Source organism: Ambystoma mexicanum, chromosome 13, assembly GCF_040938575.1.
Source record: "Ambystoma mexicanum isolate Mex_15411 chromosome 13, UKY_AmexF1_1, whole genome shotgun sequence".
Taxonomy (NCBI): domain Eukaryota; kingdom Metazoa; phylum Chordata; class Amphibia; order Caudata; family Ambystomatidae; genus Ambystoma; species Ambystoma mexicanum.
Genome location: NC_090938.1, coordinates 38953055 through 38976019, shown reverse-complemented (window position 1 = coordinate 38976019; position 22965 = coordinate 38953055). Strand labels below are relative to the sequence as shown.

Below are 22965 nucleotides of genomic sequence, written 5' to 3'. Positions count from 1 at the left end.
GATACTTCTCAGTTTTATCTGTATAGACCCAACATGTTTCGTTCCTTCCAAGATTCAAACTAGTTGTAGGAACTTCTTCAGGGGGATAGTTGAGCCAAGGCCTACGAACGCCCTTGACCCAATTGGTGATGGTATTAGATGGACACTTGAAGACTTGATGTTGACATAACAGTGTGAGTTTGTGGATGGTTTATCCCTTTTGGGTGCATAATAGACGTGCCAAAACCACTTCGTTGGTGTTGAGTACCGAGAAGTGGATCCAGTGTGAACCTAATAATGAAAACAACAAACCACAGGCTAATTAGTGTGGTTGTTTTAACTCAAATACACCATTCGTTAATTGGCTCAGTAAGGTGTATGTTGGAGCTTACCGTTTCTCAGTGTCGGTTAAGCATCTTCAGGATACTGCACTTTGCTACTAAGTCGCAGTTCAAATTGGAACCCTGTAGACATACAACAAAATGACAGGACACTCAGTCCCCTATGGTGTAGTGATAGGGCAAAGGAATTACAACAATCTCGGCCAATGGCCTTATTTTCAAATATTAACGAGTTGATGCAGGTGGTACTGGCTTTAAGAAAAAATGGCAAGACTTACTTGACTTGTGTCTCTAGTTTAAATACGTAATTTGTTGTGGTAGCAGTACTAGAGATGTTTCATGCGTGACATCAAGTGAGCAGGATTGTAGATCAAACTGAAAAATAGATAAATACTAGATTCAGTAATCAAAAGCTGGGGTGATAAACGATTTAATTACATGCGTGCTTCTGTTCACGAGTGATAAATCGTGATGAACAGAGCTAGAAAAAAAGGGCTAAACGCAAGACTATTTGGCTACATGGGAATAGATGGTAAGTGTTGGAAATATACATCCCCAATGAGATAGTAATGTGGATATAACGGCAATCAAGTTGCCATGAGATTAACCATTGCATGTGGATCACGAAGAATCAGGGTACAATCACAGGCGTGGAAAGTAGTGAGGGGAGAAGCAAAACGTATACCTGTTAATAGATGATCACAGCAAGTGTTCGAGCGTTGGTACTGCTGGTGCTCCTCTCACCGCGAATGCTCGGAAGGACTGAGCTGTCAGACGCTTTATGAGGGGTGAGTTAACTCTGGTTCTATGTCCGCATGCGCGTGACTGAGGACGCTAGTTCCTTCGCTCATGCGCATATGGAGGATATTCCAGTGCGCATGTGCAAAACTGTACAGATACCACTGCTCCCCTCGTTTTTGCTCGTTTCTACGGAGGATAGGTGGTCGAAAAGATAGAGGATCCTATCTCTGAAAGCTTGCACGATGTGCCGGCTTTCAAAACAAAAGAGAGATTAACATTGAAATAGTGCTCTCGAGATCCACCAGGGGGCGCAGAGATGGACTGACGCATCTCCGCTCGTCTCCTCGACAGGGCACAGATCGCGGGACCTGAGCCCCCCCCGACGCCCCAGGAGTGAGAAACCGACACCACCCAAGCCTGTAGGAAGGTGTCGGGCACCCCCAGCCCAAATTTGAGCTTCGTAGGTGGAACCAGTCCGAACTTCTGAGCACTTACTTCCCTGCGGGACGGAAGCCCCTCCTCCCCGCGGCGCCGCGGCTCCGCGGAAATCTACGACGAGCCCGGGCCTGAGCGCGCCCCTTGCCAGTGGATTCCTCCCCCCGGGTCTTTCTGGTGAAGGTGACCCGCGGCTCGCTCCTTGGAGAAGAGGACAGGCGCATAGCACGACGGGCGGCCAAGACAGGGCCCGCACTGAGAGGAGCAGGGATTCACCCGCAGGAGCAGGCGGACCCCGGTGAGCCCCTTCGGGGCACAAGAGGTGAGCCCCCCACACCCCCGAACGTAACAACGGAAAGGATCAACGCGGGTGGAAATGGGCGGACCTCCGCTAAACCCTTGGCCCGGAGAGCACGAGACACGGGAGGCTATCACCTACGTAATAAGGCCTGGCCTGAATAGTTCCCCCACCATCCACAGAGGGAAGCTCTTTGGCCCCCAGTCCCTCGCGGAACGGAGTCGCCGCTTTAACCTCCGAGGCTGCCTCTAGCACCGCGATTCGCATCCCGGGCCTACTGGGGCTAAGGCCTATGAACTGGAGGGAATCCTTGCAGAAGTTTCATCGCACGCCCCCCGTAATGGCGGCCCAGGTGCAACAGGAACCGATGGACGCAAACTCAGTCACCAGAGGTATGGCGGCCCTATTGGAAGAAATTAAGGGCTTCAGAGCGGACATTACATTACGATTAGACACCCTAGACAAAAAGGTGGATAACTTGGACGATAGGGTCCAGGCACTGGAATCCAACACAGCCTCAGCCGACGTCGTTGAAACCCAATTTGACATGCGCTTGTCGGAGCTCGAGAGAAGGGAAGAAAAATGCGCCCTAAAAATGGACGATTTGGAGAATAGAGAACGTCGTTGCAACCTACGTTTCCTGGGCTTCCCAGAACGCGACGGTGAAACGCAGGCAGACATTATCAAGGCCGTTAATGTGGTAATAGGAATCTTATTTGAAGGGGCTAACACCAGCGAACCCACCATCGACAGAGCCCACAGAGCAGGGGCACCATCCAGAGGCCCCAGATCGGTGTTAGTCCGCTTTCACTACTTCTCGGAAAAAGACAGGATCATCGAATTAGCTCGCAAGAAGAGGCCGGTGGAGTGGGAAGGAGCCCGGATCTCGATATATCAGGATTTGTCGGCCTTTACCCTCGCGAGACGCCGACTCTGTGCTCCCCTGACGAAGATGCTCCAGTCCAGGGGAGTCAGGTATAGGTGGGGGTATCCTTTTTCACTCTCCTTTGAATTCGAGGGCTACAAGTACGCATTGATCACGGAAGACGATATCCAGAGAGTGTCGGGCGAACTATTAGACAATCCAAGTATGGAAACGGAGGACCAGAACTGTGTGCGACCCCCGACAGGTCCGAAAGGGAACAAAGCACCGAAGGAAAGGCGCAGAGTCCGAGGCCAAAGAAAGTACAGGAGAGTGGCCCCAACGTCTCCAGCTCCCTTGAACGGTGGAAACGAGCCGCTGGTGCCTCACGAAGCAAGTGACACTTGACTAGGTGAACAGAAGGGGATGTAGTAGTCTGTGAATTGTATTGTAACCGGGGATAGGGGGGGGCTCGAATCATAAGTTAAAAGAAATATATGAGCCCGGAGGGGGGAGACACCGGTGGCCTGGTTTGGATTGTCCGGACAATGTCACGAATCAACCAGGCGATCAGGGGGGAGGCGGGAGGGGGGTGGGACGAGGGGGGGTTGGGGTGTTGGGGTTACTGCTGTTGCGCGCTAAGTTTTTGGGTTACTCGTGCGCCCCGGGGGCTCCTCCGAGCCTGTTGTGGGCGGCAAAGACATTGTGGGAACTGCGACGCTTGCGATTCAGGGAAGGGAGTTATGAGCCTTGACATCTTTTTTCATGGATGATCCACTCCTATCCTTAACAGTGGGGTCACTAAATGTCCGTGGGCTCAACTCGCCTACAAAGAGGTCGTTGATCCTAAGGGAGTTTGCGAAGTTACGTCTTCATTTCCTTTTTGTACAAGAGACTCATTGGGTTCGAGGTAAAGAGCCTAAGCTCAAGGCCAAAACCATAGAGCATTTGTTCACGGCCTCTTCACAAACGAAGAAGCGGGGAGTTGCCCTGTTGGTAGCCCCTGGGGCCCACTTTAGGTTTAAAGCCTCAAAAGCAGACCCAGAGGGTCGGTATCTCATGGTGAAAGGGGAGGTGCGGGGCCGCTTATTCACCCTGGTCTGCATATACGCCCCGAATGAAGCACAAGACACCTTCTGGGAGGGTATGAGAGGAACAATATTGGCATTCTCCGAGGGCACCATATTGGTGGGGGGGGACTTTAATATGGTGCTTTGCCCCGAGCGGGACAGGAAGTCTGCAAATCCCTGCCCCAACATCCGTCACCATAGGAAGTTGGCGAAGGCCTTTCAGGAAGTGAATGGGGTGCTGGGGTTGTGCGATACACATGTCACTGTACGGGGCCGGAACCCCGACTACACTTTCTACTCCAAGCCTCACGATGCTTTTTCACGCATAGATTACATCCTGGTGGACTCATCGTTGAGGGAGAGGTCACAAGCTCGGGGGTAGAGACTGTCCCTTGGACAGACCACGATATGGTGACGATAAAGATTGGCCTCCCCCCCGCCCCGGTAGCTGAAACCCGATGGAAGTGCAATGACCTCCTCTTACAAGATAGGGAGATACGCCAAACCATCCTGGTAGCCATAGAAGATTACTTCGCCCTGAACGACAATGGAGAGGTAGGCACCATGGGAGTATGGGAGGCATTTAAAGCAACCATTAGAGGCACACTCATAAGTATTGGGTCCAGAAGGAAGAGGGTGAGGGAGCACGAGGAGAAACAGCTGAAAGGCAAGATAGCGGCCATCCAACCAGGGGGAAAACTGAAAACGCAGATGTTCCCTGGGCAATGGGAGGAATTGCAGGGGTTGCGAGCTAAGCTAGCCGACCTTCAAGTGGGACAAACGGAAAGGAAGCTTTCTTTTTTGAAACAAAAATATATGGAAAAGGGGGAAAAGGCGGACAAGATATTGGCCTGGAGACTTCGGGAACTCAGGAATAGTAGGAGGGTCAATTCGGTTCGCACCACGGAAGGGAACCTTACCGCAAGGGACGCCAAGATCGCAGAGCAATTTAGGTTATACTATGAAAAATTGTACAGTTCAGAATATACTGGGAATGGGAAAGACATCGACCAATTCCTGGACTCTCTCCCCATACCGGGCCTTCTCCCTGAGAAAGCCGAGGCACTAGAACACCCCATCTCCCCAGAGGAGATAATCGACACTATATCCTCTTTAAAGAGCGGCACCGCCCCGGGAGATGATGGCTTCACAGTCAAGTTTTATAAGACCTATAGATCAGCACTCGCTCCATTCATGGCCAAGATGTTCAATGCCGCGCTAGACCAAGGCACCCTCCCCTCCACAATGATGTCAGATATGATTGTAGTTCTGCCTAAGGAGGGTAAGGATCCCGCGCAATGTCAATCTTACCGCCCCATATCTCTTCTTAACACGGATGTTAAGATACTGGCCAAGCTCCTAGCGAATAGGCTGGCAAAACTCCTCCCCACCCTAGTGCACGGAGACCAGGTGGGCTTCATCCCGGGGCGCCAGGGGTCCGATAACATAAGGAAAACCCTCGACCTCATGCACGAGACATCCAGGCAGGGAGTGGAAGGGTACCTCCTTTCACTCGACTCAGAAAAGGCATTCGACCGGGTCGAGTGGCCCTACATGGGCAAGGTCCTCCGGAAGATGGGCTTGGGGGACAATTTTTGTGGGTGGGTAGCAGCACTCTACAACAGCCCCACAGCGAGAGTGTTAGTTAACGGAGGCACCTCAGAGCCCTTTTCCCTCACCAGGGGCACCCGGCAGGGATGCCCCTTGTCACCCTTATTGTATGCCTTGGCAATGGAACCTCTAGCTATAGCGGTCAGGAACGACCCAGTAATCACGGGTATACGATGTGGGGAGTGCGACTTCAAACTCTCTCTATTTGCAGACGACATCCTGGGCTACCTAACCAATATCCAGATATCCCTACCCCGATTGTTCGACCTTATACACACCTTTGGCTCTTTCTCCGGGTTGAGGATAAACACTTCCAAATCAAGCATCATGCCCATCGGCCAGAGCGACCTGGATGTCGGAAGCAACTCCGATATTCTAGGGGTCAGAATCGAAAGAGAATCCACGAGGTATCTGGGCACTACCATCCCCAGAGACCTGTCACAGCTATTCCAGTGCAACTTCCCAGGGATCCTTACCCGTATCAGCAGCGACCTTACTAGATGGGCTCCCCTCACGCTTTCCTGGCTGGGTCGCATGGTCACAATCAAGATGAATGTCCTGCCCCGCCTCCTCTACCTCTTCGCAGCACTTCCTGTTGTGATACCCGAGACTTTCTTTGAAACACTGCAGTCCCGTGTCCTTCATTTTATTTGGAATGGTAAGAGACCTAGAATCAAATCCTCCACCTTAACCCTCCCAAAGACACATGGTGGTTTTGGCCTCCCCGACTTCCGACTCTATTATAAGGCAGCCCAGCTCAGGGTGATGTTGGAACACATGCGAGATGACATGGGCACATACTGGACGTACATAGAAGACATCCATGCCCACCCGAAAAAGGTTAGAGATTATTTTTGGGCCTCTCCTAAGGTTCTCCCACTCCAGCTAAAAATGCACCCCACCTTGGCAGCCCTGTGGGCGCTATGGAAACCTAGCAGGGACAACAAGCCCCTAACCACCTGGCCTTCCCCGCTATCCTCACTCTGGGGGCCCCCTATCGACCTAGACACAAGAGGCTTCCGCGACACACAGGCCTGGTCCGACTTGGGCTTGGAAAGAGTCTCCCAGCTGACACGAGAGGAGGGCTTCATAGAATATGGCAGCTTGCTTGAGGCCCTGGTAGATAAGCCCCCCACGATTTTTGAATACTTACGATTGAAGGGGATTTTGTCCCAACCCCGGTGGTCCGAACAGCTGAGCCGCCCCCTCACCCCATTTGAATCCATCCTGGCCAAGAGTACATCACGTAAGGGTGCGCTGTCCAAATTTTATATGGTCTTGATAACGTCCGACCTAGAGGGCAGACAACCCTTTAAACGCATATGGGAGGAGAGACTGGGGATGCCCTTGGATGACCATACCTGGAGGGCCGTTTTTAAAGGTATTTTCGCGGGCTCCCTATACACGGCTGCCATGGAACACAGCTTCAAAATTCTTCATTCCTGGCATCGCCCTCCATCCCTGCTGTCCAAAATGTTCCGAGACGTATCTCCTTTCTGCCCCAGGGGTTGCCACCAAAGGGGAACCTGGTTTCACATGTGGTGGGGATGTCCTATTATACAGGTTTACTGGTCGGAACTACTTAGCTGGATCAAAGATATTGCGGGGTTCGGTCCATCCTTGCACCCACTAGAAGTCTTGCTGGGTATCCCCTTGCCGGAGATGGAAACAAATCTTTACCCCAAAGTCATTGGTGCCATGCTGCGAGCTGGAAGGCTGGCGCTTGCCCAAAAATGGAAGAGCGGCCAGGCCCCCTCCAAGGAAGAATGGCTTCATAAGCTTAGGATGATATTCTCGTACGAAAAGCTTACAGCAATAGCGAATGATACCATGACAGATTTTGTACAAGAATGGATGGCAGTCCTTCTGCACGATGATTGTGTCTCCATGCGCTTATAGAAGGGGCATTGTACAGGCTCATAACAGAGTGCGCCTGATCCGTTGACTCTTAGTAACACTCATCCCACCGCACTCTGCTGAGTTAACCATTGCGGCTAACACCGCCTGTTTTTCACTTCCAAGCTGTATACATGTTTGAGGGTTGAATGGTTGAGTTGCACGAACTGGACTCACTCTGTGCCCACCAACAACTGGAGAACCTGGGAGGAGTGTTGTGTCTCCGCTCTACTGTTGGTCACGCAGACCTGTGTAATTGTATATAATTGGCGGGCCCTCACTCGCCCCTCTTAGACCTGGCCTAGCTTCCGCTCACCTACCTTTCATATGAACCCCACTGTTCCCAGTGCTACTCTTAATAACTGAATGGCTCGCATTTGTACTTCCCGAAATTTCATATACTTGTAACACCACTAAACTTTGCTTGTTAATTGTTTGGGCGGGTGGGGTTGGAGGGATGGATTCGGGAAAAGAAGTTAAGAAAAATGTAATTGAAAATGTTACCGACAATGTGTTTTTTTTTTTTTTTTCTGATGTTATTTGCTGATCGGGTCGGATGTTCGGCCCGACCTTATTTCTGCCTATTGTCAATAAAAACTAAATTTGAAAAAAAGAAATAGTGCTCTCATCAGTTGGCGAGTTCATGGTAAGATCGTAGTAGATAATAGTAAAATCATATTGAATGTGGGCCCGTGATGGGAAAGGAGAAAGGCAAGGTTGTGCACATGCGCCAGGGTAGAAACACTAGTCCTTCGCATCCTACGCGCATAAGGTATAGGGAAGAAAGAGCATTACATTTCAGTGATGGCGCGGTGTGCCTGAAATCGCAGAGTAACAGTTAATACTGTAGTAGTTAGATATCAGGGAGCTAACTAAAATTTAGAATGTGTCGTAGGGGAGTGGGGTGGATATGAATTAATTAATGAAGACACTCCAATCGATATTTTCATTTAGACCTTCAGGATAGCTTTTTGTCAAAAAGATCATTTTTTGTTCTTGTATGCTTAAGGTGCGTTTGTCTGCGTTAGAGTCTTGGGTTGATTCAATCTTCATAATTACAGTCCATTTGAGTTCTTCCAGTTAATGGCTTAGGCTGGTAAAGTGTCCCACTAGAGGTGCATTCGCTGTATAGTTTCTAATACAGCTTTTGTGTTCTCCTATTCTGACTTTTATCTTTCTTTCTGTTTTTCCGATATAAAGTCTATCACAGGGGCACCAAATGGTATACACTACCATCATAGAGTTGCAATTGGTAAAGGCTCTTTGTTCCCATCTTTTGTGCAGGCCCAGGTCAATGACTTTTGTCCTGCACGTTTGTGCACAGCACTGGCAGTGTCCACATGGACTATGGCCTTTAGTTCTGGGGAGGCCCCAACTTTCTGTTAGTGTCAGTTGTGTGTACCGGTTTGTTGTTACATCATTTTTAGTTGTTAGTTCTTTTAAGTTCTTACTTCTGCGGAACGCACATTTTGGTGTCGATAAGGGGCATTCCCCTTTTTCCAGTATGTGCCAATTTCGTCTCACAATCTTAGATATTTCATTTGACAATGGATTATATGTGCTCACAAATACAATCTTATCATCATTAGTTTTTTTTCTCTATATTCCAGGATTGCATCTCTGTTGTTGTTGGAGGCTCTTTTGTATGCATTTTTGACCACGTTTTTAGGGTAACCTCTAGCAGATTCTGTTTCAAGTTTACAGCTTCTTCCACAAAATCCGTTTTCTCACTGCTGTTTCTCTTTATACGTAGAAACTGGCCAAACGGCAAATTGTGCCTCGTATGTTGAGGATGAAAGCTCGAGTATAATAGCATCGCATTTTTATCAGTGCTCTTGTGAAATGGTTTAACCTGAAGTATTCGTTGTTCTTTGTTAATAAAAATAGTTAAATCCAAAAAATTAATGGCATCAGAGCTTGCAGAACTGGTAAATTTCAAAAAAGGAATTTGTGTATTCAGCCACACTTTAAAGGCTTCAAAATTTAACAGATCACCAATCCATATCATCAGGATGTCATCAATAAACCTTTTCCAAAGTTTGATGTATTTTCTGTAAGGGTTACCATCAGTCAAGATCACGTGTGTCTCTATTGTTTCAACATACAAATTGGCCAGAGTCGGTGCTACAGCAGACCCCATGGCAGTCCCATGGATTTGTTTGTAGAATCGACCATTAAAGAAAAAGTAGTTTTCACACAGCACCATCTCAGTGCACCAAAGTATAAAGGAATTGGGTATCTTTCCTGTCGTTCTAGCTGTTAGCAATTTTTCTTCTATCATACTCAGTGTAGCTGCCTGAGGGATCTTTGTATACAGTGATATCACGTCTAATGTAACCAATAGATCTTCATTGTCAACCTTCATCCCTTCTACTATTCTAATGACTTCTGTCGTGTCTTGGATGTAGGATGTCATTTCTTTTACATAAGGGCTCAGGAAGTAGTCTGCAAATTTAGAGAGAGGTTCTAAAAGGGAGCCACAACTGGACACTATTGGTCTGCCAGGGGGGTTTTGTAGAGTTTTGTGGATTTTAGGCAGTGTATAGAAATTAGGAACACTCGGGCAGGAGGGCATCAGATAATCAGCTTCCTTCTTATATATCCATCCTCTTTCTGCTGCTTTTATCACTTTGTTGTTAATAAGTGATTGTAATCTCTTGGTAGGATCCATTACTAGAGATTCATAAAAGGAGTTGTCGCTTAACTGGCGTTCACATTCATTGATGTAATCTTGTTTGTTAAGGATAACAATTGCTCCCCCTTTGTCAGCTTTTCTAATCACAATGTCTTTGTTGGATTTCAAGTTTTGGATGGCCTCTCTTTCCCTTTTGTTGATGTTTTGAAATTTAGGAGAACTGTTCTTATTCTCTAATTTCTTTAAATCACTCATTACTCTCCTTTCAAATACTATAGATTCAGGAGTGTAGCTGGTCGTGGGGGGATGAAAGTTGGATGGACGACGTAGTCCTGTTTCATTAAGTTCCCCAGTGTATAAATTGGTAGAGAAAAATTGTTTAAGATGGATTTTCCTAAAGAGCATTTCTAGTTCAGTTCTATTTCTGAAGGGATCATATTGGTCTGTTGGTACAAAACTAAAACCCTTCTCTAGAATAGATTTTTCTGCCTCATTGGGTTCATAGTCAGACAAGTTCACTAGTAAGGTCTCTTGCTCCTTGTGTGGCGGGGTTCTAAGTCCCAGTTCATCGGGTCCTGCTCTAAAAAACCGGAGTAGGATCTTGAGTTGCCTCTGCCCCTACCTTTCTGGGATCTCTGTGGCAGACCCCGTCTCATCGCGCTTGGTCTTCTACCTCTAGGTGTACCTCTGATATTCTGGTAATTATCATCGCCATCATCTGCATATTCGTCACTAGAGCCATGGGAGCTATATGACGTATTATCAAAGCGGACTCTACGTCCTCTTTGGTGAGGTTGGTCACGCTGTTGATTTGGTTTAAAATGTTCCTGAGTGTAGATGAATGCTTTCTCATGGGAGAAGTTAACTAGATCTTTTTTCATTCTTCTAACCGGATCTCGCGTAGTGTAGTCTTTAAAATCATCTATTTCCTTATTCAATTCTTCAAGTCTTTTTTTATAGATATCTATTGACACCAGTTTCTTAATTTCGTCTTCTAGTGTGAATAGTTCAGCTGCAAATTTATCTGTCATTTCTTTAGCTGTATCTATAATTAGAATAATCCAATCTCTACCGCATTTGTTTGCGATATAGCTCCACTGTTGTACAAATTGTTTGTTGTCTAGAAACAATCTCGGTTCGTTACGAACCACAAGTCCCTGGGGTAGAGTGCCATTTCTGAGATATTCAATCATAATCACGCCATGCAGTTCTGTTCTGATGAATCTCTTTTCTAATTGCTGACATTATTGATTGAGGGGTTACCATTATCTGAGTCTAAGATGGTGGCTCGTGCTAGTAGTTCCAGTACATATTTGTCATCATAACTCTTAACTTTATCTGCCGCCATTTTTTTGTATATCACTGGCGAAATAGGTGGGACGAGGATAATGTCAAGTATGTCTCAATGAATAAAACAGGGGGGTTTGGCAACATGTATGTGCCACCTTAGGTGACTTTCTGCATTTGTACACTGCTAATGACCTGCCAAAAGTGGTTGGGCAACATGTATACGCCATATAAACTGTTTCTTTGCATTTGTACGCTGCTGCCCCCCTGTAAAATGGGGTTTGGCATCATTTCTATGCCACCTAAGCTGACTGTCTGCATTTGTATGTTGCTGCCGCCTCACAACAGGGGGCTAGGCAACATGTATGTTTTTACAAGCACTTACGCACCTAAGTAAGCCTTCTGTAACAGCGCCACAATGCCCAAGAACTGTTGATGCCCTTTATAAATGCAAATAAATAAAAAATAAATAAAGCAGACAGGGAGGTAGGATGCATGAACAGGGAGAGAGAGCGCAAGTGAAGGAGGGCAAAAGGAGCGGCCGAGGAAGGGGGCTGAGAGTCAGCGGGAGCGGGGAACGACACTTGATGTAGTGTTAGAAGGCTAAAGGGTTGCCCCCTGGAACAACAGGGCAGTCGCCCATTGATTGCCTGCGAATGCAGAACGAGGCGCCGGTAGAGGGGCACTTGAAGACATAGGTTTGGGGCGGGTCAGGCATGCTGTTGATCATACTGAAGTCTGACAAAATGGCGCTGCTGTACACGTGTTGCCTGTGTGCAGGGTGGGGCTAGGGTGGCCAACTCTTTGATAGTCTTTTGCCCACAAGGCGGGGATGAGTCACTATGCCATTCACGTTTGGCTCGCACCTTTTTTACATTTTTTTTTTTTAAATGGCTCTTAATTCCTGGTTTAATTGAAATGCAAATGGTTTGTCCTTGGGAGGTGATGGTCACGTTTTTAAATGCAAACATGACCATCAGGACCCCAGGAACAAAGCTTTAGCATTTGAATTAAGCCTGTAGGCTCAAAAGGAGCCAGAGCTGCAGAGCCGCCCAGGGAAAGAAAGCAGCAGGTGGCAGAGCCGTGCTGTGTAGATGGCCACTTCAGTTTGCAGAGTGGCTGTGCTGGACAACCTGCCTCCAGCACAGCCACTCTGCAAACTGCGGGACAGAGTCCCTAATTGTGGGACAATCCCGCGAAATCCAGGACAGTTGGCCACGCTAGGTGGGGCCCTCCGTGTGCTAATTTCAGGGAGTAGGTAAACGTCCTGCGTGCGGGCAGAGCACCTCTGTGTGCACTGGGAGGGATTGGAGTACATGATTGCACGGCTATCTGCGTGTGTGGGGGAGTGTGGTTTGCAGTTAAAGCTGTGTGTGGGCGGGTGTGGAGTGACAATGTGTCTCAGGGTAGAGTGACTGTGATGAAATGGCGACACCCTGCATGAGAACAGGGGTGAGTAGGGGTTGCTAAACTCCCCCCAACCGCACACTTCTCCCAAACCAGTGGTGATCTCAGTCATTAAGGTGCACAGCACGGGCAGAGAGCCCAGAAAGCCGGCCCCAGGGCTGGACTGGCCTATAGGGAACTCTGGAGATTTCCCGGTAGGCCTCTGCACCCTGGGCCTCTTGTGTGTGGTATTTCCAAATGTTCCCCAAATGTTCCCCATAGGAAAAGGTTGGGCTTGCTGCAAATGTGTAATATGGGGTCACTTTGAAATTTATTTCCGGGGCCTCTTTTGGTTCCCAGGCCATCCCTGCATGGCCCAATCCGCATGGGCAGAGAGCCGGCCCAATCCGCATGGGCAGAGAGCCGGCCCAATCCGCATGGGCAGAGAGCCGGCCCAATCCGCATGGGCAGAGAGCCGGCCCAATCCGCATGGGCAGAGAGCCGGCCCAATAATCATGGGCAGAGAGCCGGCCCAATCCGCATGGACAGAGAGCCGGTCCGCAAGGGCGGAGAGCCGGCCCAATCCGCATGGGTGGAGAGCCGGCCCAAATCCGCATGGGCAGAGAGCCGGTCCGCAAGGGCGGAGAGCCGGCCCAATCCGCATGGGCGGAGAGCCGGCCCAATCCGCATGGGCAGAGAGCCGGCCCAATCCGCATGGGCAGAGAGCCGGTCCGCAAGGGCGGAGAGCCGGCCCAATCCGCATGGGCGGAGAGCCGGCCCAATCCGCATGGGCGGAGAGCCGGCCCAAATCCGCATGGATGGAGAGCCGGCCCAATACGCATGGGCAGAGAGCCGGCCCAATACGCATGGGCAGAGAGCCGGTCCGCAAGGGCGGAGAGCCGGCCCAAATCCGCATGGTTGGAGAGCCGGTCCAATACGCATGGGCAGAGAGCCGGCCCAATCCGCATGGGCAGAGAGCCGGTCCGCAAGGGCGGAGAGCCGGCCCAATCCGCATGGGCGGAGAGCCGGCCCAATCCGCATGGGCGGAGAGCCGGCCCAAATCCGCATGGGTGGAGAGCCAGCCCAATCCGCATGGGCAGAGAGCCAGTCCGCAAGGGCGGAGAGCTGGCCCAATCCGCATGGGGTGAGAGCCGGCCCAATCCACATGGGCGGAGAGCCGGCCCAAATCCGCATGGGTGGAGAGCCAGCCCAATCCGCATGGGCGGAGAGCCGGCCCAATCCGCATGGGCAGAGAACCGGCCCAATCCGCATGGGCAGAGAGCCGGTCCGCAAGGGCGGAGAGCCGGCCCAATCCGCATGGGCGGAGAGCCGGCCCAATCCGCATGGGCGGAGAGCCGGCCCAAATCCGCATGGATGGAGAGCCGGCCCAATACGCATGGGCAGAGAGCCGGCCCAATCCGCATGGGCAGAGAGCCGGTCCGCAAGGGCGGAGAGCCGGCCCAAATCCGCATGGTTGGAGAGCCGGTCCAATACGCATGGGCAGAGAGCCGGCCCAATCCGCATGGGCAGAGAGCCGGTCCGCAAGGGCGGAGAGCCGGCCCAATCCGCATGGGCGGAGAGCCGGCCCAATCCGCATGGGCGGAGAGCCGGCCCAAATCCGCATGGGTGGAGAGCCAGCCCAATCCGCATGGGCAGAGAGCCAGTCCGCAAGGGCGGAGAGCTGGCCCAATCCGCATGGGGGGAGAGCCGGCCCAATCCACATGGGCGGAGAGCCGGCCCAAATCCGCATGGGTGGAGAGCCAGCCCAATCCACATGGGCGGAGAGCCGGCCCAAATCCGCATGGGTGGAGAGCCAGCCCAATCCGCATGGGCAGAGAGCCAGTCCGCAAGGGCGGAGAGCTGGCCCAATCCGCATGGGGGGAGAGCCGGCCCAATCCACATGGGCAGAGAGCCGCACAATCTGCAGGGCGATGTGCCCTAGCAGGGGGCATTCAGAACAGCAAGAGTACAAAGTAACACATGTCCAACCAATATTCTCCAAAAAGAGAAGTACTTAATGGCACTAACTAAACAAACACACTCATCAAAGCACTATAGCCCCCCCCTCGGCCCCTCGTGTGGCAGAAGCCACGGAATATGTAAAATATAACAAAAGGGGGTGCCAAGGAGCTGAAGACATGGGATGCACAAGACCTACATAAAGAGTGGTGTCTTCAAATGTTACTCCGCCCTTTTAGGCGTGTTCTTGGCTCTCAACAACATTGAGGCAGGCTTCTAAGCGCTTTTCCGCAGTTCAAGACAGTTTCAGAGATGGGTCAAGTCGATTGCTTCAAGCAGGTCGCATCGACGTACAGATGAATCAAGACAGTTGCCTCCAGGCCGGAGTTCTAGGCGGCGAGTGGATGCATTCCACTGGGCCGAGGAAGCAGTTGCGATCGATTGAGGCGATTGAGGCGGGCGAGACAGTTGCCTCCAGGCCGGAGTTCTAGGCGGCGAGTGGATGCATTCCACTGGGCCGAGGAAGCAGTTGCGATCGATTGAGGCGATTTAGGCGGGCGAGACAGATGCCTCCAGGCCGGAGTTCTAGGCGGCGAGTGGATGCATTCCACTGGGCCGAGGAAGCAGTTGCGATCGATTGAGGCGATTGAGGCGGGCGAGACAGATGCCTCCAGGCCGGAGTTCTAGGCGGCGAGTGGATGCATTCCACTGGGCCGAGGAAGCAGTTGTGATCGATTGAGGCGATTGAGGCGGGCGAGACAGATGCCTCCAGGCCGGAGTTCTAGTCGGCGAGTGGATGGATTCCACTGGGCCGAGGAAGCAGTTGCGATGGATTGAGGCGATTGAGGCGGGCGAGACAGATGCCTCCAGGCCGGAGTTCTAGTCGGCGAGTGGATGGATTCCACTGGGCCGAGGAAGCAGTTGCGATGGATTGAGGCGATTGAGGCAGGCGAGACAGTCGTCTCCAGGCCGGAGTTCTAGGCGGCGAGTGGATGCATTCCACTGGGCCGAGGAAGCAGTTGCGATGGATTGAGGCGATTGAGGCAGGCGAGACAGTTGCCTCTAGGGGCGATTGAGGCAGGCGAGACAGATGCCTCCAGGCCGGAGTTCTAGGCGGCGAGTGGATGCATTCCACTGGGCCGAGGAAGCAGTTGCGATGGATTGAGGCGATTGAGGCAGGCGAGACAGTCGCCTCTAGGCCGGAGCTCTAGGTGGCGAGTGGATGTATTCCACTGGGCCGAGGAAGCAGTTGCGATGGATTGAGGTGATTGAGGCAGGCAAGACAGTTGCCTCCAGGCCGGAGCTCTAGGCCGCGAGTGGATGGATTCCACTGGGCTGAGGAAGCAGTTGCGATGGATTGAGGTGATTGAGGCAGGTGACACAGTTGCCTCTAGGCCGGAGTTCTAGGCGGCGAGTGGATGATTCCACTGGGCGAGGAAGCAGTTGCGATGGATTGAGGCGATTGAGGCAGGCGAGACAGTTGGCTCCAGGCCAGAGTTCTAGGCGACGAGTGGTTGGATTCCACTGGGCCGAGAAAGCAGTTGCGATGGATTGAGGTGATTGAGGTGGGCGAGACAGTTGCCTCCAGGCAGCAGTTCTAGGCGGCGAGTGGATGCATTCCACTGGGCCGAGGAAGCAGTTGCGATGGATTGAGGCGATTGAGGTGGGCGAGACAGTTTCCTCCAGGCCGGATTTCTAGGCGGCCAGTGGATGGATTCAACTGGGTCGAGGAAGCAGTTGAGATGGATTGGAGCGATTGAAGCAGGCAAGACAGTTGCCTCCAGGCCGGAGTTCTAGGTGGCCAGTGGATGGATTCCATTGGGCCAAGGAAGCAGTGTTGATGGATTGAGGCAATTGAGGCAGGCGGGACAGTTGCCTCCAGGCCGGAGTTCTAGGCGGCCAGTGGATGGATTCCACTGGACCGAAGAAGCAGTTGCGATGGATTGAGGCGATTGAGGCAGGCGAGACAGTTGCCTCCAGGCCGGAGCTCTAGGCCGCGAGTGGATGGATTCCACTGGGCCGAGGAAGCAGTTGCGATGGATTGAGGCGATTGAGGCAGGCGAGACAGTTGCCTCTAGGCCGGAGTTCTAGGCGGCGAGTGGATGATTCCACTGGGCGAGGAAGCAGTTGCAATGGATTGAGGCGATTGAGGCAGGCGAAACAGTTGCCTCCAGGCCGGAGTTCTAGGCCGCGAGTGGATGGATTCCACTGGGCCGAGGAAGCAGTTGCGATGGATTGAGGCGATTGAGGCAGGCGAGACAGTTGCCTCTAGGCCGGAGTTCTAGGCGGCGAGTGGATGATTCCACTGGGCGAGGAAGCAGTTGCAATGGATTGAGGCGATTGAGGCAGGCAAAACAGTTGCCTCCAGGCCGGAGTTCTAGGCGGCGAGTGGATGGATTCCACTGGGCCGAGGAAGCAGTTGCGATGGATTGAGGCGATTGAGGCAGGCGAGGCAGTCGCCTCCAGGCCAGAGTGCTAAGCGGCGAGTGGATGGATTCCACTGGGCCGGGGAAGCAGTTGCGATGGATTGAGGCGATTGAGGCAGGCGAGGCAGTCGCCTCCAGGCCGGAGTGCTAAGCGGCGAGTGGATGGATTCCACTGGGCCGGGGAAGCAGTTGCGATGGATTGAGGTGATTGAGGCAGACGAGGCAGTCGCCTCCAGGCCGGAGTTCTAGGCGGCGAGTGGATGGATTCCACTGGGCCGAGGAAGCAGTTGCGATGGATTGAGGCGATTGAGGCAGGTGAGACAGTCGCCTCCAGGCCGGAGTTCTAGTCGGCGAGTGGATGGATTCCACTGGGCCGAGGAAGCAGTTGCGATGGATTGAGGCGATTGAGGCAGGTGAGACAGTCGCCTCCAGGCCGGAGTTCTAGGCGGCGAGTGGATGGATATCACTGGGCCGAGGAAGCAGTTGCGATGGATTGAGGCAATTGTTTCCATTTGGGTACGTCAGTGTTTGAGGCGGGCGAGACAATGGCTTCCAGCAGGTCGAGTTGGCATCGGGACGGATCAAAAACAGATTGAAAAGCAGTGAGTGTCAAAGAGAGCTGTGGGTGCTTGTGGCAGCGTGAAAAACAATTAGAAGGGGGCACGCCGGCTTAAAAACAGCGAGCATTGAAAGGTTTGGGCCACTTTCCTTTTATAGTTCCATGGGCGACCATCTCAGAAATCCAGCTGGGGCTTTCCATTCATATTTCCCCAATTAAATCTGCCACAGGGCTCTGGGAATTACAGCCAGCATATCATCGAAACTTTTTAAGGGATTCCTGTTTTTTTTTTAAATAAAATGCCTATCGTGAAGTTTAGAATGACCGTGGTGCTATACGTGTTATACACCCTTTGGAAGCCATCTTCCTAAAGTAGTCATGAACGTGTCCTCCAAAGTGTAGACTTTTTAGCCCTTCGGCGATAGATCTGGCCATTTTGAAGGTGTCAGCCCAGTGCTCCTAAAGATGATTTGCATTTGATCAGACTGTTTGTAACTCCACGCGATACTTTCCATGATCCATTAGAATTGGAATAATAAAGTGAGATTTGCCGATACACACCTCCATGATCTGTAAGGCATTCCTTAGTACCAATCATGCTTTTAAAAGGAAACCTACATGAGAAACGTTTAGTCAGTTTCTTCATGGGCCCATTTCCAGTGGTATTTACTGTTATGTTAGGTACTGTGTGGCCTAACCAGATGCTGGCATTCCAATTACTGATGCCCAGACGAAAGCATGCATGGGGTGTCTTATGAATGGATGTTGGTACGTTCAGTGATGCCTCCATTGGCTGGCAGGCCCATCTGGCTACAAACCCACCAACACCAATGCTTTGAAACACGGAGCGCTGTCAGAAAGAAAGACTGTTTAGCAGATCTGACTTTCAGGGCAGAATTCATTCCTTGTAGCTCCTAAAATCCATCACAGTGAGCCTTGGCCCCCTGTGAGAAACCAGAGGGTGTCTCACCCGCTAGTCCCCTGGGAATCTATCATACAGGGGGCAGGGACACCGCCATTGCTTTTGGATCCAGTTCCTTGGGGTGGACAGTGCAGGAGGATCACCTGGGTGAGGGGTGTACAGGAGGATGGAGCGACGTCTGAACGGGCCCATGAGATTCAGAGCTCGCCCTCCGGCACCTTAAGTCGAGATAGCTGCACCTTGAGGAGGATGGGGTGCAGGATCCACTTACTCCAACACCAATCAATAAGGACAAGTCAATGGTTTGGCAAAGGGAAGTCCATTTAATGACAAGTACAAAAAACGGGGAAACAAATGGAAATCAACAGTGATGCGATCGCCCGTCTCGCTTCAACTTCCAACTTCTTCATTCGGACAGCAATAGTTATAGTAGATTTTCGTCATCGTTGACGTGTTACACTCATAAATTTGTCATGCAATTCTATTGGTCGGAAAAGGTAACTTAAGTATAGTTGCTATATCTGTATATGGTAACAGAGTGTGGGGATTGGAAAACTCTTATTGGGTGGGCGTCTATGCACATCCCTCTACATCACTCGTGATAGACGTCACTACAAGTACAACGTCTTATTGGTTCTACTTGCTATAGGACCCTAGATTATTTGGTCCATTGTGATTGGGTGGGTTACAGCCCTCGGCATAAATCTCCACTTTAATTAGCAGCTTGCAGAACCGACACCCAGATGCGGAGTGGCCCAAGATTCACCCTGCCTCCCTTCCATCAATCAGCGCTTTAGGGCCATGTGTCAATTAGTTGGCTGAGGTTTGCCTCAAAACTGTAGCTTCTTATCAGGAAAAGTTATGGCATCCTCTGGGTTTGGATGACATCAGATGTGGGCACCTCTCCGCGCCAGACTGGTCACGTGTCAGTTCACCGTGAATCGGCTTCAATTTGCCTCTATTTGTGTGTTTAATCCTTTGTTCAGCCTCGCCACCTGCCTGGGCCTCCTTATCTCAACCTTCATGGGGCAGACTTCTATGCTCTTAAGTTTCGATTCTTCGGAGTTGCTGCTCTGCTCCCTTCCTTGGGTTGACCTCGAATTCCTAGCCATGAGCTGCTTCTTGCTGAGTTTCGATTCCGCTCTTTCATCTGACTTTGAGCTAGTTTATGAATCCTGCCTGTTCGTCCTCAATCATCCTAGGCTTAATTCTGCTTTTATAAAATGGATTCGCACTTGTATAATGTGCTTCTTGAGGTAGATATATAGTTGGCGTTTGTCGCTCTACCCTCCTACTAAGCATTGAAAGCAGTATTGTTTCCTTGCTTCTTGCGTTTCAAGCCTATTTACAGGCATTTAGCCACTACCATACTTCCATTCTGCTTAAATGGTTACATTTCTCCATAGTTCAGCATTGTTTCTTCTTTTATGTTCATTACATCCTTATTCGCAACATTTCGTCTTTGTTTATTCCCTTTTGGTTGTCGTTTTTTTCGTCTGTGAGTCTGTCCGGACCATTGTGACGTCAGCATTTGCCTCCAATGGGAGCCCTTTGGGTCTCTTCCGGGACAGTTTGTAAGTAGTCTTCATTTCGCGTCAGCTGCTGGTACGGTTGTCTCAATGGGTATCGTGCTGCCCATGGTTGTCTGGTTATTGGTGCTTCAATAGGTATACAAGTCTTTCTGATGGGCACTGGACAGAGCCCTACTGTTGCTCTCTGTTGGTTTATTTGCTCCTTATACATCACATATCTTGGCGAGTATGCTTCTGGCATCTCAGAATGGGTGGCTGGAGTGCAGGCCATATTTGGGACCTCCTCTACAGGGGTCTTCGGGCGTGGGAGTGGGACACCGGATGGTGAGACGCGGTATCCCCTTCTTTATGACACCTTTTCCTCATCCTACCAAGTGGCATACGTAGGAACTTTACCACTCCCCCCTTTTACAACATAGACACTTTCTCACAGACAGCCCACTATGAGAGAAAACGGACTAACACCCGAGCCGTATACCTGACGTGTCCCAGGTCAGGCAGGGTCAGGCAATTGCTGGTCATCACACACACCTGACTTCCGTTACACTTCCCCACATGGATAAGGAGCGGAGCACGGGAGCAAACTCTGAGCAAGACAAAGCACACAAGGAAACAGCAGTTCCAAGATGGTAGTTTAACGAGAGGGGAAAGACAGTGAAACAGAAGGGGGTCTCAAGGAGCAAGCTTCCCTTGACCATTTCGACAAGGAACCGTTAATTTCAAGAAACTTTGAGAATAGAAAGCGTAGAACCAGGAAACCAGGCAGAAGGATCCTGCCTTGTGTGTCGGAGGTACCAGAAGCCCTCACGTATCAGTAATCAAGGCGGGGAGAATCTCGAGCCACCGTGATATTGTCCTTGGCTCCAAGAACAAAGCCGCTTCAGTGGAAACAACACAGCCGGTGAGTTGGGGAGACCGATACAAGACCGGCCTGTGTTTAAACCAAGGTTGCAAGCAGCAACATTGTGTGGCGGGCACTGGAACGAAGATTATTAACAAGCATGTGATAAGAGACTGATGAGTGACTGAACTTTAACGCAAGCTGCAATACCTTTGACAGAGTGGTCCGGCACCATGTGGGTGCTCAATTGAAGGTCTCTGTTAGGTATCCAGCTGAGAAGTAATAACAGTAGATAAAGTTGGGCCGAGCCCAGGGGAGGGAGATCAATTGAACGAGAACAAATAAATGTGAATTGAAGTGGTCCTGCGACGGGTCAAGTCAGATTCTGCACACAGTCAAGAGTCTTCGATTTCAATGAAGTGGAGAAAGTTTGGAAGAGTACATGAATTTGGTCCGAGCCCGACAGAGGGAGATCATTTGAAAGCTTTGTTTTAAAGTGGGTCTGAGCCTGGCGGAGAGGGGCCCGCAGTGAATCGAAAATCACCCAAGAAGTTGTACATAAGAATCCTGAGGTGAAAGGAACTTTTGAATGTTTGTTTGTCGCATCAGGCCCTCTGAGGCAATAGACTTTCAATGGCAGAGAGACTTTGACATAGAAGGCCCTGATATTGAGATTTGAACTGCATCCTCGTGCTAGAGAAGCCAGCGACTGTGCTATGCTCGAGTGTGCCGCCTTGTCCTGTGCTGAAAGCATTGGGAAGGGAGGCCAAATGCTTGAATATCCTGACATATCATTTCTTGAACACTTTACTTTTGCATAGCATTGTTTCCCCCACTATTTTGTATTTAGAAGTAAGTATTGGCAATAGGTTTCTTGGTATAGGCCCTTTTTTTTTGACAGACTCGACTAGGACTTTGTTATTATTTGATGGTCGTAGCTTGCTCACATCTTTAGATTTAGGTTTACACAGACTTTTTTCAAACCCAATTTAAGTTCAATGAACACCCTCAAACTGTGGTCACTTGTGTCTGTCTTACTGTTTGATACCATGCCTTCCTTACATCCCTGATGTGAAATATGGGTCTTGCAGTGTTGTAATGGGAGTGTGTGTTTATATATGTGTTTGTGTTTGTGATGATATCTGTGTGTTTGTGTAGTTGAGTCTGTGTGTATAGTGGGGGAGCCTCTTGTCCAAATGAGGCATGGGCATATTGACCGGGCAATGATTGAATAACATGTCCTTGAACATGGCGTGTGTTGTGTTACCAGCACAGCTTGCCACTGCCGCACAGCTGTGAGGAGGTGGCGGATGCAGACATCAAAATGTCAGCGGCAGCTGCACATCCATTTCCTGCCTCATATGAAGTCCGGGATCCCTTGCCAGTCCCTCAACATATTCAAAGCCATGCTCATCCCTGTAAGCGTTGTTGGGGGTGCATCCACCACTGCGGGCTGCCCATCTGGCCATGTGCCAGCTCCACTGCTCCAGGAGTGGACACAAAAGGAGGGCGAGTCAGGGCACCTGCAGGGGATGCTCGGAACGGAATTCCCACCCAGAAGGGTCCCTTCTGCCATGAGGAAAGGTGTAGGGTGCTACTAACAATAGACAAAGTTACAGGGCATTCCTAGCAAGAGAGGAATGATGCCGTGGCAGCCCAGAGGATTACCCACCAGCCACTGCGGCTGGAGAGGTTGCAGGCACTCTAACCCATAGGGACAGTTGGACTCCTCAAAAACTGCACAGTGGTACGGCTATGTGCCATATGGGGCATGCTAGAGAACCAACGGTCCCCATCGTCATGACTACCGGACGCATGTTTTAACCCAGAAGGACCTTTGTACAGAAGTGGTGAAAAAGTCACCTGGAAGTATTTAAAACTAGAAGTAGCTTATGTCCCGGCCAGTAATTCTATTAGATAAAGCAGCTCACCACTGGCTGCCTCTCACTTGGCAATATTACTAAAATCCACTGGCAAAATCCTTATTGGATGGGCGCGTGGGGAATCATACATTAGGAATAGATTCCTAAGAGGAGCAAAAATGGTAGTGTTAGCAATCTAAAGTCTCCTAAAAAGAATAGCTGGTCACTAGCACAGTTGCAATTGAAGGATGTTATAAGTCTTAATAAAGCTAACAGCTGTCGACTCGACAGCTGCACCTAAACCAGATATTGATAAAAACCCA

General features: G+C 50.5%; 1 protein-coding gene across 2 annotated transcripts in view; it reads right to left on the bottom strand.

The window, feature by feature from the left end:
* Positions 1 to 371: 371 nt before the first annotated feature.
* The window catches only part of LOC138520073 (heparanase-like), a 152022-nt gene continuing 129428 nt past the window's right edge, over positions 372 to 22965 (bottom strand). For both annotated transcript variants that reach the window (XM_069632598.1, XM_069632599.1), the window contains exons 4-5: positions 599 to 695; positions 372 to 443 (exon numbers count right to left, since the gene is read on the bottom strand). The gene's annotated coding sequence lies outside the window, so the exon portion shown is untranslated. The remainder of the gene's footprint in view (positions 444 to 598; positions 696 to 22965) is intronic.